At 32.8% G+C, this 17129-nt stretch overlaps 1 protein-coding gene and 1 long non-coding RNA gene across 2 annotated transcripts in view; one reads left to right on the plus strand and one right to left on the minus strand.

The window, feature by feature from the left end:
• The window catches only part of LOC129938593 (sodium-independent sulfate anion transporter), a 67371-nt gene extending 50908 nt beyond the window's left edge, over positions 1-16463 (minus strand). Inside the window, exon 1 of the mRNA XM_056046253.1 lies at positions 16085-16463. The gene's annotated coding sequence lies outside the window, so the exon portion shown is untranslated. The remainder of the gene's footprint in view (positions 1-16084) is intronic.
• LOC129938594 (uncharacterized) lies at positions 8322-9587 on the plus strand. The gene is made up of 3 exons (XR_008780476.1): positions 8322-8970; positions 9041-9211; positions 9267-9587. It is a non-coding gene; the product is annotated as an uncharacterized LOC129938594 (long non-coding RNA).
• Positions 16464-17129: the final 666 nt, after the last annotated feature.

Here is a 17129-nt window from a genome sequence, read left to right on the forward strand (position 1 = left end):
TGGATTTGTTGTTGGAATACTTGACTCAGGCAAAAAGTCTTGAGTTTCAACAGTGTGAGCGAGCGCATCACGACAATCCGCATCAAGGCTAAATTCGCCAACATAAACCTTATATGCGCGCATGCCCCAACAGAGGAGAAAAATGAAGACACCATAGACATGTTCTTCGAGCTCTTGGACAAGACTTATGAGCAGTGCCCTGGCGATAACATTAAAATTATCTTAGGAGATTTTAACGCCAAGCTAGGAAGAGAAGACATCTTTCGTAGCACAATCGGGAGATACAGCCTGCACGACACCACCTCCGACAACGGATGCAGGCTGATCGATTTGCGGCGGGGCAAGACTTTCTGGTAGCTAGTACGCAGTTCACACAAAGGGACATGGAAATCTCCTGATCAATCAACTTGCAACCAGATTGACCACGTTGCGATAGACGCACGACACTTCTTCAGTATACAGCATGTCGGAATATTTTGAGGGGCCAACTTGGACCACTACCTCGTTGTAGCCATGGTACGGATACGGATATCCCGGTCCAAGCCAAACAAGGAAGTACTGTGAGAAGTTTCTATGCTGCCTGCATTAAGCATTGAAAACCAGTGGCAACATTGCCTTGCAGCTTCAAAAATGCCGCCTCTGAAGTGCTAGGTTTCACACGGCCACCACAGCAAAACCCCTGGTTTGACGACGAATGCCAGCAAATGCTCGCAGCAAAACAACAGGCATAGAAAACGGTGCTGTACAGAAGGACCAGAGCTGCTCGTGAGCCTTACGAGCAGAAGAGGAGAGACGAACACCGGCTTCTTATATGAAAAAAAAGAGAGCATGAGAAGCGCACGATCGAGGAGATAGAAGGATGTCGCAAAAGGATTGAGGTTCGCAAATTTAACAAAATGTAAAAAAAACCTTCCAAAGGTACCAGCCACGAACCGAAGCCTGTAAAGACGATCAGGGGAACATCATAGTAGAACCGCAGTCTATGTTGAGAATATGGAAAGACCACTTCTCCAAATTATATAACGGCAATGACGAACCGAAATCCGCTGTAAGGGAGATAGAACCACTCAACCTCGGCGACGCAGATCAAAAATTCCGCCTACCCGACCTTGACGAAGTGAATATAGCTATATCTAAACTGAAGTCAAACAAAGCTACTGGGTCTGACGGCATCGCTGCCGAACTATTTAAAGCAGCAGGCGATGACTTGGCACGGAGCCTGCACCAACTTTTCTGCAAAATATGGTCGGAAAAAAGCATGCCCGATGAGTGGAATCTCAGCATAGTGTGTCCGATACATAAGAAAGGAGACCCTTTGAATTGCGCCAACTACAGAGGCATTAGTCTCCTTAACATTGTGTATAAGATCCTCTCGATGGAATTTGCACGCTGCTCTATCAAAGTCGGAAAAGATCTCACCGATGCATTTGATGTCAAAAAAAGCTTTAGACAAGGCGATGCACTGTCATGCGACTTCTTCAATATCGTTCTGGAAAGAATTGTGCAAAACTCAACCGTCAACACTAGAGGCACAATCCTCAAAACGTCAACGACGTCTTGAACAAAACGTCACTATGGACAGCTAAACTTAGAGGTAGTTAAGGACTTTGTCTACCTAATCAACGCTATTAACACAGACAACGACACAAGCGCTGAAACCAAACGAAGAATAACTCTTGCAAATCGCTTCTTTGGACTTAGAAGGCAATTGAGAAGTAAAGTCCTCTCTCGAGCATCTTAAATCATCATCTATAAGACACTCATCATCCCGGTTCTCATTTATGGAGCTGAGGCGTGGACCCTGTCAAAGAAAGATTAAAGCGTCTTAGGATGTTTCGAGAGAAAAAGTCTTCGGGGGATTTTTGGTCCGGTACACATAGATGGAGAATGGTGGAGAAGATATAACGACGAACTGTACGGGCTGTATTATTATTATTATAATTTAAAGTCCAACGGCTTAGATGGCTAGGTCATGTAGAGCGAATGGACATCAACGCTCTAGCCCGGAAGGTCTTCGAATCCAATCTCGAGGGACTGCGCAGTAGAGAAGACCGCGATTCAGGTGGCACACGCAGGTGGGTGAAGACCTCAACTAACTTGGCGTTCGAAATTAGAGACAGCTAGGAAGAGACCGAACTGGCATGTTGGTTGAGGCCCAGGTCCGCCCCGGATTGTAGCGCCACCTTAAGTATGTAAGTAAGAATAAGTTGCTTCTGACTGCTATCTTTACCTACCTACCTCACTGAAATATCGTCCATTATGTGTAGTTTATAATTATAAATCTCAACAAATTCAAAATGTCTGTTTAAGTGTACTTGGAAGTTTTTTATCTAACTCGAAAAATAAAATACAAATGTTTGTGTGTTGTTTAGTTTAAAATAAGAATAATTAAGAACAATTTGAAATAGTCAATTTTTGTATTAATGCAAATATATAAGTTCTGTGCTTGAAAAAACAAAAACCCTTATACAACTTTGACTATTAAAAACTACTTGAACTTCTCTTTTACTATCAATTCTATTGTTTAATGGTCTTAAATATCTTCTTCTTCAAGAAAAATAAAATTTTAAGAAAGCAATTGTACATTTTTAAGCACAACTACTTTCCAGTATTTAATTAAACTAAAAATTTAAATTTAAATTTGTTTTGGTTTTAAGGAACTTCAATGTCAATGTCACACAGAACCATTTTGTTTTACTAACTTATGATAATTCTTTTTGTTAAGACTTTTTTCACATACTTAAAAAAATATATAATGCACATATTAAGAAGACCATTTTTAATATATTCAAGTATGTATATTGTACATTACCTTCAATATTAAGATATACTCATATCAATTAATTATACATTCAAATTGTTGCAGTGGGTTTCATTACAATGCTGCTGCAAAAATTCTAGTTTAAGAATTAAATATTTATAAATTATCATTTTTAAATTGCTAGTGGTGTAGCAACAAAAATCATCATTATTATGACTATATTATTTCACGACTATAATTCAAAGAAACACCTGTTTGTTTATGAGGCGCCACATGCTTTAGAGAAAAATCCATGTTTCTATGCTAATTTCATATCACATGCAATTATGTCATATGACACATTTGAATATACATTATGTGCATATGGTATATTTTTGTATACAAATGTTATTAATGTTAACAAAAGAATATTAACATTTTTCTCAGAATGTAAGTGTTGAAATTGCTTAAGAACTACCTTAAATATTACTTTAGGAAAAAGCTAATTTAAAACGCTAGGAAATTTTTATTTTTATGATTTCCTTGTTTGTGGTGCAATTTTATTTAATTGTTTATGAATTCAATATCTAATTTAATTACCAACGTACCAAACAAATGCTGAAAAACTCATTGAAATACGAATAGTGCGTATACGCCACATTGTCCCTTTTAAATATTTAAACACAAAAATAAATTACGTATAGTTAAAATGTTTGATACTTGTTAAAGATTTAATTTTAAAATAACGTTAAACGAAGAACCCTTTACGTAAAGGGCTTTCTTATATGGGGTTTCATTTTAGATATAACTCGTTATATGGGCAGCTGTCATCTTTTGACATTTGACAAATAAGAACTACGCCTGAAAATTAAACGATGAACACATCAACAATGCATTAAAATTCATGAACGAAAGTGAGCCGCCGAAATCTTGTGATTTAACACCTTTAAACGTTTTTACAGGCAACGGCCTAGTCACTGATAAAGCTTCGGTTCCCTTCGTTCGAGTGACATAGCCCCACCAAACAACAGACACCTGACAAATACAGAAATTGACCACATTAACAACAGATGGACGAATCAATAAAACGAACGAAGGAGCGGACAATAGCAAAGTACAAAGAACGGGACCAAATGGACGCTTACAGAAATACGACTATTGACGCACTACGCAAGCACAAGAGTTGCTTACTGACAAGAATCAAAAACTTGTACAGACGACTTACAGACCCACATGACTTGGAGGTTAGGACACTGAAGTCGTCAATAAAAAATGTCAACCTGTTGATTAAGGAGAACTACAGGCTATCAATTAACAAGTACTGGGACCGCAAGATCCGGTCAGTTAATTCAGAAATCAACAAGATATTCAGGAAAAAAAACGATAATGAACTTCCGAGTCTTAAACTCCAAAGAACTGAAGAGAACAGAGACTTACTCATGACAGCGCAAATAGATCCAGAGGAAGCCATCTTTGACGATGACTTTTACATAATTGAAGATCCGAAGGAAAAAGTGGAGGCGTTGGGAGCTGCCTTTCAGCAAGTGTACAAAGGAATGTTAGCATTCACCCCAACCACGACCTGGAAAACAGAGCCCTACTTAATCACTTTTACCTTCGAAATGATATGACACAATGACGATCTGAAAAACGTGGTTTCATGCGGTTCAATGACAATTCCTTGGCAAATGCCATAATCTCCGAGCAAAACGGGACCAAGTCCCTTGTTAGTGACGAAGGTTAAGCTTCAGCACATCTTCAATTCAATAAAAAATAAAAAGTCAGCAGGTGTCGATGGTATATCCAACGTTGTAAGACATTTACCGATGGAGGCAATTGACATTTACAACACACTCTTTAATTCATTTGAAGACCGCTGTGGTTAATCCTCTCCCGAAAAAGGGAAAGGACAACTCCAACCCGTCAAATCTTCGGTCGATAAGTCTTCTTCCGAGCATCAGCAAAGTTTTCGAAAAAATCATTAATAGGGCTCTGACTAAGTGGGCTGCGGACAACAAAATAATTCCGGATAATCAGTTCGGGTTCAAGGCGGGTCATGACACAATTCATGCTACGTCTAAACTCGTTTCTGATATCCAATGGAATAAATCAAAACAACAATGCACAGGTGCTGTCCTGGTTGATTTGGAAAAGGCCTTTGACACCGTATGGTTAGAGGGTCTTTACCTAAAACTGAGCAGGCTTAGCATAAACAAGCCATTGTTGCCATTTATGATATGCTTAACGGTAGAAAGTTTGTTGTCAAAAGTGGCAATGTAACTTCTACCACAACATTCTCAATTAAAAATGGTCTTCAACAGGGAGCGGTGAATTCTGCGATTCTCTTCAGCATTTACACCAGCGATATGATAGGTTAGGTAGTCTTACAAAGGCGTACGCCGACAATCTAATTGCGTACAGAACGGCCCGAACGGTTGAGGTTATTAGAATTCTCTTGTAGCGTGATTTCGACAAGATTCAGCGATATTGCGACGACTGGAAACTGAAAATAAATGTCCAGAAGTCAGAGAAAATTCAGTTCCGGACTTCATTGGCTGGGGCCACGAGCAAGAATTGGTCATCGTTGATCTTCACGGGCAGCCATTAGCGAGCAAAAGTGTAGTGAAGTACACTTGTTAGATCAGTATTTATATTTCGACAGACATATAAATGCTGCTCTGACCAGGGCCAGAGGAGCCTTCGCTCTGACGAAACGGCTGTTTTTTAGCAGTCGGCTTGACCCCAGAGTGAAGGTAATTTGCTACATGGCCCTCATACGGCCAATGATCGTGTATGGTTGTCCTGTGTTATTCAACGTTGCCCAGATGGAGAAGTTTCGGGTGTTCGAGTGGCAGTGTTTACGACGCTGCACCGGCTTATATCGAACAGCCGAATCTTTTTATATGCATTACTATTCCAACGAGGTCCTATACAACGGGGCTCAAATCAACAGAATTGACAATTTCTTGATAAAACTCGTTCGAGGTCACATTACAAGAGCTATGTCTTCGACCAACGATTTAATTTTCGGGGTGTTCTATCCAAACGACGAGTGTTTAGAGAGTGCACGCTTGAGCGGCTTCATTCCATCAGAGGCACTCCTCTTTTTAGACAGGATAGATTGGCAGTTCCCCTAATCTACCACGGCAGATGACGAACCGTGGATAGGCGACTCCTGTACAATCGGGACGTCATGGCACAAGGCGGAGCCGAGCTCCTTCGGTTCAGTAGGGCTGTGTCCGAACGGGACCGAACTGATAGGGTGAAGCAGGAGAACCAGTTTTGGTGGCTTCAATCGGCACTTAATAGTGGGTAGTCGGAATGAGGTTTTAAGCCTTGGCCGGCTTACATACTTGTTTTATAGTTTTAGGGTTTAGTTTTAAGTAGAATAGGCATCGTGGCACAAAAAAATACAACAAAATAAAAAAACATGGAATAAAAAATAACAAAATATGAAAACAAAAAAACGTTCTATAGTCAGTTTTGCTGCTTTGTTGTTCTTGTTTAAGTGAATTTATAGGCAGAATAGGCAGTTTAAGTTAGCTTTCTCTTAGCCCTCTTTCCTTCTGTCTTGTATTAATGTCTTGTGTTGTTATCACCTTACTTAGTCTAGTAGCTCAAGGTGCTGTTTCTACTCTGTACATTTATGTGCTGAGTAGTATATAATGTAACTTTTTTACTTGCGACTCAAAGGAACTATATGGCAAGCTTTGCATTCGTGCGAAATTTCGAACTCGAGAGTTTAATCAAACATAATATAACGATGGTAGAGAAGTCAAAAAAAGTGGGTCCCGCTATTCCGTCAGGTCTGTTTTATCTGTCTGTCCCCGCTCCTACAGCTTAAACCATTGGGTCGATTGAGTTCAAACTTGGAAGTTAAGGTTTTGAGCAGATTCGAGTTAGGCTTGTTTTTTCATTTTTTTTTTAAGATTAAAACTAACCGTGGCCCCTATACAATTTTTACCGTGGAAAGGTACCGCTCATAGAACATTTTTTTGTTTTTTTAATTTTCTCAGCAACTAATGAACCGATTTCAATATTTTTTTTTGAACGAGCCTCTTTTTTTTTTGGATTTTTATAAAAATATTGATTTATTTGTTTCAAAATTCTATGTCTTAAAAACGAAATTTAAATGTAGAGCTTGTGTTAACAATCGATAAACAACTGGAAGCCAAAAATATTTTTAGAACATATCGATTTTCGGAAAAAATTAATTGAAAAATCAAGTTTTTTTCATTTATAAAATGTCATTTAAATTTCTGAAGACAAACTTATTTTTCAGGTAAAATTTTGATTCTTAAATTTGTTTTTTTTTTTTTAATTATTTTACTTGTATTAAAAGTAACCCCCTCCCGCCTCACCAGTGAAATCCTGTGCATGATCCCCGAAAGCGCGCATTATCTTTATCTATGTATTCTCATAAAGCTAAGCACACCAATGAACTATTCTTTATTCGTTTTAGACACCTACCTAACTTCACCACCAATAGGTGATCGCCTTGCAATTTAAACATACATGTTCTGTCTCTTTCTTATCTTCAGGTAATTTATTTTCCATCCTGGTTCTTCCAATAAGAAATTTAAATAAAGCTATCCAAAGGAAAAAGCTTTGAACGAACTATTTGAATACACAAACAAATGTTTTTGTTAAGTATGCTTACAAGTAAATAATATAATATAATATATATATATATAATATAATATAATATAATATAATATAATATAATATAATATATTATATTATATTATATTATATTATATATATTATAGCACTACAGCGCTAATTGGATCTCAGGCTAGGTTGCCTTGAGATCGCCATTTCTACATAGTCGACAAATAGCCGCTAATGTGCGAATTCGTCATTCTGAATTTCATGAAAAGGATATGGTAGCCCTGGTGACATTGGCTACTATCTTTTTCTTTTGGAACCTTTAAAATTTGTAACTATAAACTTTTAGAAAAATAGAAAATGTGCTAAAAAGCAAAGTATATTGAAACCTAAACAATAATAATAATTCGCATTGGCATACATTAAAATTTTAATTAGCATCTTTTTTGTGATAATATTTATTGTTAAATTTGTTTTTCTATTCTTCTAAATTATATTAGGTATTTGTTGAAAAGTGTTAACAGAATAAACAAACAAAAACGTAGACAGATGTGACTAAAGGAAACTTTGAATAACAAATTTGCGACTACTTTAAATTGAAAGTTTGCAAATAATAATTCATATTTCATATAATATGACAATGATACATTTTGTAAAGATAACAATATTTTAGTGCGGTGATTAAACTGCAATTAGTAAAAAGTTGATACATTTTTGTAGATAAATACTGTAGGTTTTAATTTTTGCTGGGTGCAATAGAACCAACAATACATAAGTCAGAATGATACTTTTGGAGAAAATGGTGTCTTTTCCTTAAAAAAAAATTGTTTTTTCTTCTCTCTAAAGTTCTTTTATTTAGATTCTAGGAACTTTGTAAACGTCGAGAAATATAAATTTTTTTTATTTGACGAGTTGGATTACAATAACTTCCTATAGAAAGTTAATAATAATTGTAATTTAGGTATAAGGGACTTTCAAAAGTAGTTGTTCATATATATGATCATTTTCTGACATTTGTGAAATAAAATTATGTGAGGAATGCTTTTGATTACATTTAATGCAAATTTATTATTTTGAGGAGAACTTTTCACAACAAAAGGGGTCGATTAAAAAAATACCTTAGTGTAGTGTAGTGTAGTGTACATGTTACAAGGGTGCATCCAGACTTTTAATAAGGGGAGTCACACACTTAGCATAAAGACTAGTTTTTGAAAACCGCTTAAAATGTTCTTTAATGTTCTGTTATGGAGGCTGACAAAATTTAAAGACCATGGTGCAAAATTTTAAACAACCTATTATTAAGGCCTTAGCACGAAAGTAGTTAACAATTTACTATATACATAGTAATCTACTAACTTTTCACTAATTTTAAGCACTTTTTATTGTTTTGCTAACTTGTAGCATGCTAAAAGCTAAAACCATTTTATTAAAAAAAAACATGAACACATCTAAATAATGACAGATTGTGGAGCAAACAAAACAAACATACCTTAATGTTTTTGCAAATGTCAAAGTGACAACATTGAATTTGTATTTTCTTTTTTCATTAATTTTGTTTTCATAACTCGCCGTGGTTTATTTCCGTTAAAACACCGAATAATATTAAAAATTTATTCTACCAGGTAAAAGAATTATTGTTTAGTGAAAAAGTTTAAATGAAATTTGCATTTAATTATTGAATATCTGCGATAGATCTATTCCCCGTGAAGCATCTTCAATACCCAGAAGCAACTGCAATGCTACAACTGTTGGCTTCAGTGTGAAGGCTGGTGGCAGTGGTTGTGGGTGTTCAGGAGGGTATCTAAGGTTTCGACAATAAAGACAAGCATTGTCCGGAAAAGGATGATTGATTTCATCGATGAAGTAAGATGTTATGCTATATTTTTGGTTTTATTGTTGTAAATTTTTTTGTCATCAGTCGATTAGTCTCCACTCTGTATTGCCAAAAAAAAATACTAAACGATGAGCTATCAACTTCTATAAGACGAGACCAGCACCAGACGAGATGCAGTGGAACCCGTCTATGGACACGAGAGAGTGGCGCTTTCTTTAACAATGTCCTTCAGCGCCCGTGCACTTTGGTGGCGTTCATCGGTGTATGCAGTTTTATTTGTGCTACAGCCTTACAAAGTACCTACTAAGTTCGATGATATATACCAAATCTATGAATAAATTTTATTTCACAATTTATCAATTTTAAATCACTTTGTCACATTTGAGAAAAATGACATATGTCATACAGAATTAGTACGATACTAAAAAGACAAAGAAGCCATTTGGTGATTTTAACTTTAGTAAAATGTTAAGAAGATACTAAAGAAGATACAATTTAAATCCATTTCAAAACGATAATCTGGAGTCTAAAAATAAACACGACAGAACCTATGTATGTTTAAGTGGTTAAGCCCCTTTGAAATAGATAAAGAAGATTTGTATGAAAGGTATCGATTCGTGAAAAAAAACTGTCAAGTTTATGATTGACCTTCTAAATATTATTCAAAGAAATGTTTGCTAATATCTGTGTTCTTCCAAGTCTTAAAACCACCAGCCCCACTTCATAAAATTTCTCAACAAACAGCAAACAAAATAGGTTAAAGGGTTTCAAAGATTTTGGCTTTCCAGTTAATGCAATTTATTTTGTTACCCTCTAAAAGCCATTTTGTATTAGTTTAAGTGAAATTTTTCACAGTTTTTTATGCCTTAAACCTGTTTTTAACTAAACAGAGCTTTATGAATAGCATCTGCGTCTAACCTATACGTTAAATTTAGACTCCAGTTCAAATAGACTCGGATTTAAAATATTACTACGAATATGCCCTATATTGTTTTGTGTCTTACATTAAGGTATGTTTAAATGTAGAAACGCATTCAAATGTTTAAAAATATTCAATTTAGGAGCTGTCACGTAACTTTCAATATTTATTTGATTCGTGTTTCTGTGTCAAAAATAATACTTAGCTTCATATAAAAAGTTAAAAACACTTCATCTTCTACCTCAATACAATACTATTTGATTACTGCACATATTCTGATACTTCGGGGGTTTTTAACCCCCAAAACCCCAAAATGTGCGTTCGCCCCTTGATGCGTCTCATGCAGAAATGTTAGAAATTGTGTTGAAAAGTAGCTTTTTCACAAAAATAATACATGCTGGTCTTGTTAGCATTTCTATAGATTCGAAGAACACTACACAAATATAGATGCAAAAAACGCAGAAAAGGAGAAAGTTTGCCCAAAACATGTGTGTAAAAAATCTTAAGGCTTTTGGCTTTTGTTTGGGGACTCAATTTTCGGAAGTCTTTTATTGCTAATGTTTTTAGTCAGTTTACTGGGAGACTGTAGCTGGTGCTAGAAAACAAATTCTAAAAATTATAGTTCTGTGTAATCCTTTGAAAAATATTTTGATCCTAAAAGACTCAACAAGACTTAACAATTGGAAAGAGAAAAATGTTTTGTTCGTGAATTTAAAGAAATAGAAGCATTTAAGTGCATTATTTCTTTAATGTGGCACTCTCTTTTCAATTCAGTTTTCGATAAATTCAAAGCTGTTTTATTAAATTAAAAGATATTAAACGTTCATTGTTTTTCAACAATTAATTTTACGAAAATGTCACTTTTGCTGGTTTATATTCTTGAAATTCGTGTTTAAATCTCAGTTCTAGACCATCCAAAGAAAATTCACTTCAAAAAGTAGATTTCTTTAATTTTTTAAGATCTTAAAAGTTTTTGTATTTAATAGAAAATACATTTTAAAGAGTCCCCAGTTAAAAATAGTATTTTTCGCAATTAAGTTTAAAGCAGTACAATACCAATTTCGTATCCTTTAACGCAATGCGATGAGTTTCGAATTGAAGCAATTTTCGATAACGTTGACATTTTTGAACCGTTTAAATGCCTGCTTCTAACCCAAATTTGAAAAAGAAACCTCCTCGACCTTAACAAGTTTGCAAATGGCTAAAAATGGATACTTAACATTTGTTTTCAAAGTTTTAAACACAATTCACAAGAAATACATTTTGTATTTTATTTTTTTAATGGCAATATTATTTTCTACACCTTACATAAATATTGCATGAACATAACCGAGAAGTATCATTAAGAACTCAATTTATCAATCAAATATCGTGTGTGGTTTCGTTTTAATAAAATTGTGAGTTGCTTGAATTCCTCAGCTGAACAAAGCAAAGTTTGCAATGAATGATCAAATGGTTCTCAAACAACACGTATAAATGCAAGAACTTATTCATGAGATCTATCAAGTAAAGAGATCAATTAACTAACTATTTCGAAAGATGTGTAGAACTTAAGAGTGGCCATTTTATTACACAGAAATCTTAAGCCCGGTGCACATCTAACTGCAAATTCGAACACTATTTTTGAATAATAATTTTTCAAAACTTGGCATAAGCCTTTCAAATGCACAAGTTTGCTTTTAAAAATAACAATTGTACTCAGTAATAGAGGATAAAAATCCAGTGGATGACAAATGTTTCATTGTTTTTTTAAGGCATGTAAATCTATTACTTTCATTATTCTGCGAGATACATACAATTATTAACATTAGTGATTAGGGGTTTTCCATGGTTAAAATAAGTCAATTTATTCTTGATCTAGATCTGTGAAAACGCAAATTTCCTCTGTTCTTCTATTCCATTTTTCGGCAGATTTTACTAACACTATTACAATTTATAAAAAATGTTTAGATGGTAATTTGACAGCACTACCGCACTCGTTAACACGTACATGAATTTATACTCATCCAAAGTCAAAAATGAATAAAATCTGAATTAACCCATGAAAAACCCCATTAGAATCCCTGCTGAAGACACTTCAAGATAACTGCTAAACAAAAATAAAATAAACATACATTGAACTAAAAGCATCACTTGATTTGTATTTTATTCCACTTCAAAGATCTACAAACTCAACAATTTACTAGTGCAAAATAATTATCGATAAATAATGATATATGATCAATTTTAATGTTAATAATTAACTGGGAATAAGGTTTCGCGTAATGTTTTAAAGTTATTTTTGTATTTACCTTTTAACCATAAAACTACTACTTTATTGTTTAGTACTAGAACCATATGTCACTTTGACATTTTTAAATGCCTTTTTACTTCAGTTGACTTGTGTTACGATGATTTTTATTTATTATTTAAACATAAAACAAATATTTAAAGATTACAATTTTTTTAACTTCCCATAGGAATTATTGGGTCCGTACGTCCGTACGTTCGTGACGTTTTTTTTCGTCGTCCATAGCTCAAGAACCAGAAGAGATATCGACTTCAAATAAATTTTGTTATACAGATAATAAGGCAGAAAGATGCAAGAAGGGCTCTCAAGAAAATTGCGTGGGGGATTTTTGTTGCCATAGCAATTTGAAAAAAAGGTGACAATTTTGGTTAACCCTAAATATCTTACGAACCAAAAACTCTAGAGGCTTGAATTAAATTTTATATAATATACATATTGTAACGTGATATTAAAGAAGTATATTTTTTGAAAAAAATCCATTTAACGACTTTTTTATAAATCAAAAAAAACTGAAAAAAAATGTGTCACCTCCAAAATTTTGCGACTAAAATATGATTTCATCTCCAAAACAATTTTGTGCAACGAAGAATAATGTTTTTGGCATCTGATAAAATTTTGAGAAAAATCGAATTGATAGTTTTTTTTTTTATAAAAATTAAAAATCTAAAAAAACATTACTCAAAGTTGGTAAAAATTGAATATCGATTTTAATATCTTTTCAAAAACTTGAAATTTGGGCTTCAAACTTATTTTATCTTATAAAAAATATTATTTTCAACATTCTGAAAAATGTTGATAAAAATCGAATTGACAGTTTTCTTACAAAAAATAAAAACCTAAACAAAAATTAATAAAATATGGTAAACATTGATTTTCGACTCAAATATCTTTTTAAAACTTTGAGATATTGGCTTTAATTTACTTTTATCTTTCAAAAAATATTGTTGTCAACATTCAGTAACATTTTGAAAAATATCGAGTTGTCAGATTTAAAAAAAAAATTAAAAACCGAAAAAAAGTAACTAAAGTTGGTAAAAAATGATTTTCAACTCAAATATCTTTTGAAAAATTGTAGATATTGGTTTTAAACTACTTTTATTTTTCAAAAAATATTGTTGTTAACAATCAATAAAATTTTGAAAAATTTGACAGTTTTTTTTTATAAAAATTAAAAATCTAAAAAAACATTACTTAAAGTTGGTAAAAATTAAATATCGATTTAATATCTTTACAAAAACTTGAAATTTAGGCTTCAAACTTATTTTATCCTATAAGAAATATTGTTTTCAACATTCTGAGAAATGTTGAGAAAAATCGAATAGACAGTTTTTTACAAAAAATAAAAACCTAAAAAAAATGTATAAAATTTGGTAAAAATTGATTTTCGACCCAAATATCTTTTTAAAACTTTGAGATATTGGCTTTAATTTACTTTTATTTTTCAAAAAATATTGTTGTCAACATTCAGTTACATTTTGAAAAATATCGAATTGACAGATTTAAAAAAAAAAATTAAAAACCGAAAAAAAGTAACAAAAGTTGGTAAAAAATGATTTTCAACTCAAATATCTTTCCAAAAATTTGAAATATTGGCTTCAAACTAATTTTATCCTATAAGAAATATTCTTTTCAACATTCAATAAAATTTTGAAAAAATTGAATTGTTAGTTTATTTACAAAAAATAAAACTCTAAAAAAATAATACTAAAACTTGGTAAAAATTTACTTTGGATTCAAATAGCTTTTCAAAAATTAAAAATATTGGCTTTAAACTTATTTTATTTCACAGAAAATATTGTTTTCGATATTCAGTAATTTTTATAAAAAAATCCAACAGTCCGTTTTTTCATAAAAAATAAAATCTACAAAAAATGGTACGCAAATTTGGTAAAAATTGATACGAAAACATATGGACAAACTTTTAAGCAAGACAAATCGACAGACGGGATGGGAAGTTATCAGTGCATCCCAGCCTCTTTTTTTAATCACAAAATTGCTTGTCATTTTATTGTGCTAAAGAGTTTCCTTTAAATATTTGTAAGAAATCCTCCTATTCATCGAAAAGTTAATGGATTTTTGTTGTTGGAACGCATCCATTAATGACGTTATACATACATTGCCAAAAGTTTGAGAAATCACACAGATCAATTTGATATTTCTACCATTCTATAAAAATATCAAAAAATCACTTCAAGTTCATCTCAAACTTATGTTTTGGATCAATAAATTAGTATTTATCTGTCGAGTATAGGAAACTGAAAATAATTGACAGAACTTTGATTTGACAATACTACAATTCTCATGTGTTATGGTTTTCATGAAACTTATTCGTATTAACATTTCACAAAACTTCACATATAGTTGCATAAAACTTTCAACTTGTACAACTAGTTTGATAAACTTCCTTAAAAGTGGATGTATTTTGTCTACATATTTCAGCATAATTTCTTGTTAAAACCAAAACATCGAAGTTTGTAAACAAAAAGTTATAGATACTGGCTTTCATCCAAAACTCTTAACTTGCAAAAAAAATAAAGCTAAAAACAAATTCAATCAAGATTCACAACAAATTGCGTGCGAATGGGCGAATGGAAAATTTGTTAACTACATCACGAATCATGATCAACAAATAAAATATTTCTTGTGAAACATTAATTTGCAATCCATTCCATTGGAATAAAAGAAAACAAATCGCAAACAAAAATCACTTCAAAATGTTAGTATAATTACATATTTATTCATTTGGATATACAAAAAAAAGCCAAACGTCAATCACATACTTTGCATATAAATTACTCAAAAAATTAAGCAAAAATACCAAACATACTGAATTTGGATTAAATAAAAAACTATCTACATGTTTGTCAAGCCCCAAAAAAGTTATATCTACAGCAAATAAAAATAACACCCATAAAAGAAAAGGCAATTATTATTTACTAAACTAAAAATAAATAAAATAACTGACAAAAACTACTTCATGGAATGTAATAACCACGTTTCATGGTTCACATAATATACAATATAACATCTTTCACTCAAATTGAAATTGTAGATTATAAAAGGTGTCTCTGGTTGATTTCTGCCTGCGAGAGACCTACAGTCGACTAGACTGTATCGCAGCCAGATTGGCGATTTGACTTGAGTAACAAGTCTGCCTCTGTTTGCTGATTAGTGATCTGATCACCGAACGAACTTGCGAATCCGTGTTAAAAACAATAAACATACATTTAATAATCCGGTGTTTAAAGTTGAAATACGTTTTGTAAAAGTCTGACGTTTATCATTTTTGTCTAACGGCTTATGTCAAATTTTCTGACGTTTATCACTTTTTACTAAAGGCTTATGTCTTAATGTTGTTTGCTTGTCATCTAAATGTCAAAACAATTAAAGACACAGTCTTTGGACTGTCTCAACTGTGTACTTCAGAATGAAAACAAACAGATCTTCTGTTAACTGGCACACCACACTTTTTTGAAAAAACAACGTACTTTTTGTTGAATGGAATGACCGCGTGACTTTAACCACCTGCAACACTAACCGCAGAACTATATTTAATTATTTTATGGGAACTCCAATTGCAAGATCATTCATTTGTGGAAAGCAATAAAGTAGAAAACAGCTCTAAAATAAATTAAATAAAAACCATACAACGTATCTATCATATATAGGTATGATATTAACTCCGACACTTACCCTTGTTTCTCGTATAATTCGAGTCTCAGTGAAAAAATTCCCGGAAGCTAAAATCTCCTGTGTACGATCAGTTTTTGATCTTAAAATTTTTCAAACTATATTTTTCTTTTTTCAAGCACAAAATATATCAAAAAGAGTTTTGATAAAACTTCTTATTTTTAATTATTTCACTGAAATCACTGCAACATTTAATCACTGTTGATGGGCAACAATCGCTTTTTGAGCATTCAATCACTTTTGAAACTTTGGGTATGCGGGATAAAAAATTTAAATACAAATTTAGGTGAACAAGATTTATAATTTTGTAAGCTGGGTTTTATTTTTTTAATCGATGAGGCTTGAATGCGCGTCGGAAGCAGACTGAAAAAGCTCACGCGAAGCAAATGCTTATTTATTGTTTTGAACGCGGACGGTGATAGTTTACTTTTTGTTTGATTTTTGTGAAGCTTAAAATTGGCGATAGTTACGATGTATACCTATAAAATTTTGTTTTATAAACGAGTATCTATATTTTGTATGACCTGTATTTTGGATTTGGCGAGAGGTGTCAGAGCTCAGCGCGAGGCTTTTACTTTTTTATACGAAACTCACAGATTAACTTTGAATGAAATGAATCTAACAAGTCTTGTTTATTAAATTAAAATACTCAATGATTTAATGGGATCACGGAAAGTTTATAAAAGAGATTTGGTTCTCTTAAAAAATTGTCCATTGAATAGGTTCTCGCCGGCCGGTGTTGAAGAATGTGAACTCTCTTAAAATGCTTTGAGCATTGCCGGACTTATTAAGTTGGTGTCATCACTGAAGTTTTTAAAATGCTTTAACTTTTATTTGTAAATAAAACGAATATAAAAGTATAATGAATATTGTGCAAGACTTAAAGCGGAATATGTACTTGCTTTTCAGTACTTGGATTTTGGAGCTTAAATATACTTTGTAACTACCAGCTATTTACAAGCATTAAAGTACACAATTACAAGTACAATTCAAGTATAATTCCTTAAAACTTACCATGTTTAAGTACCTAATACTACTTTTACTTTGT

Source organism: Eupeodes corollae, chromosome 1 (assembly GCF_945859685.1).
Source record: "Eupeodes corollae chromosome 1, idEupCoro1.1, whole genome shotgun sequence".
Taxonomy (NCBI): Eukaryota; Metazoa; Arthropoda; class Insecta; order Diptera; family Syrphidae; genus Eupeodes; species Eupeodes corollae.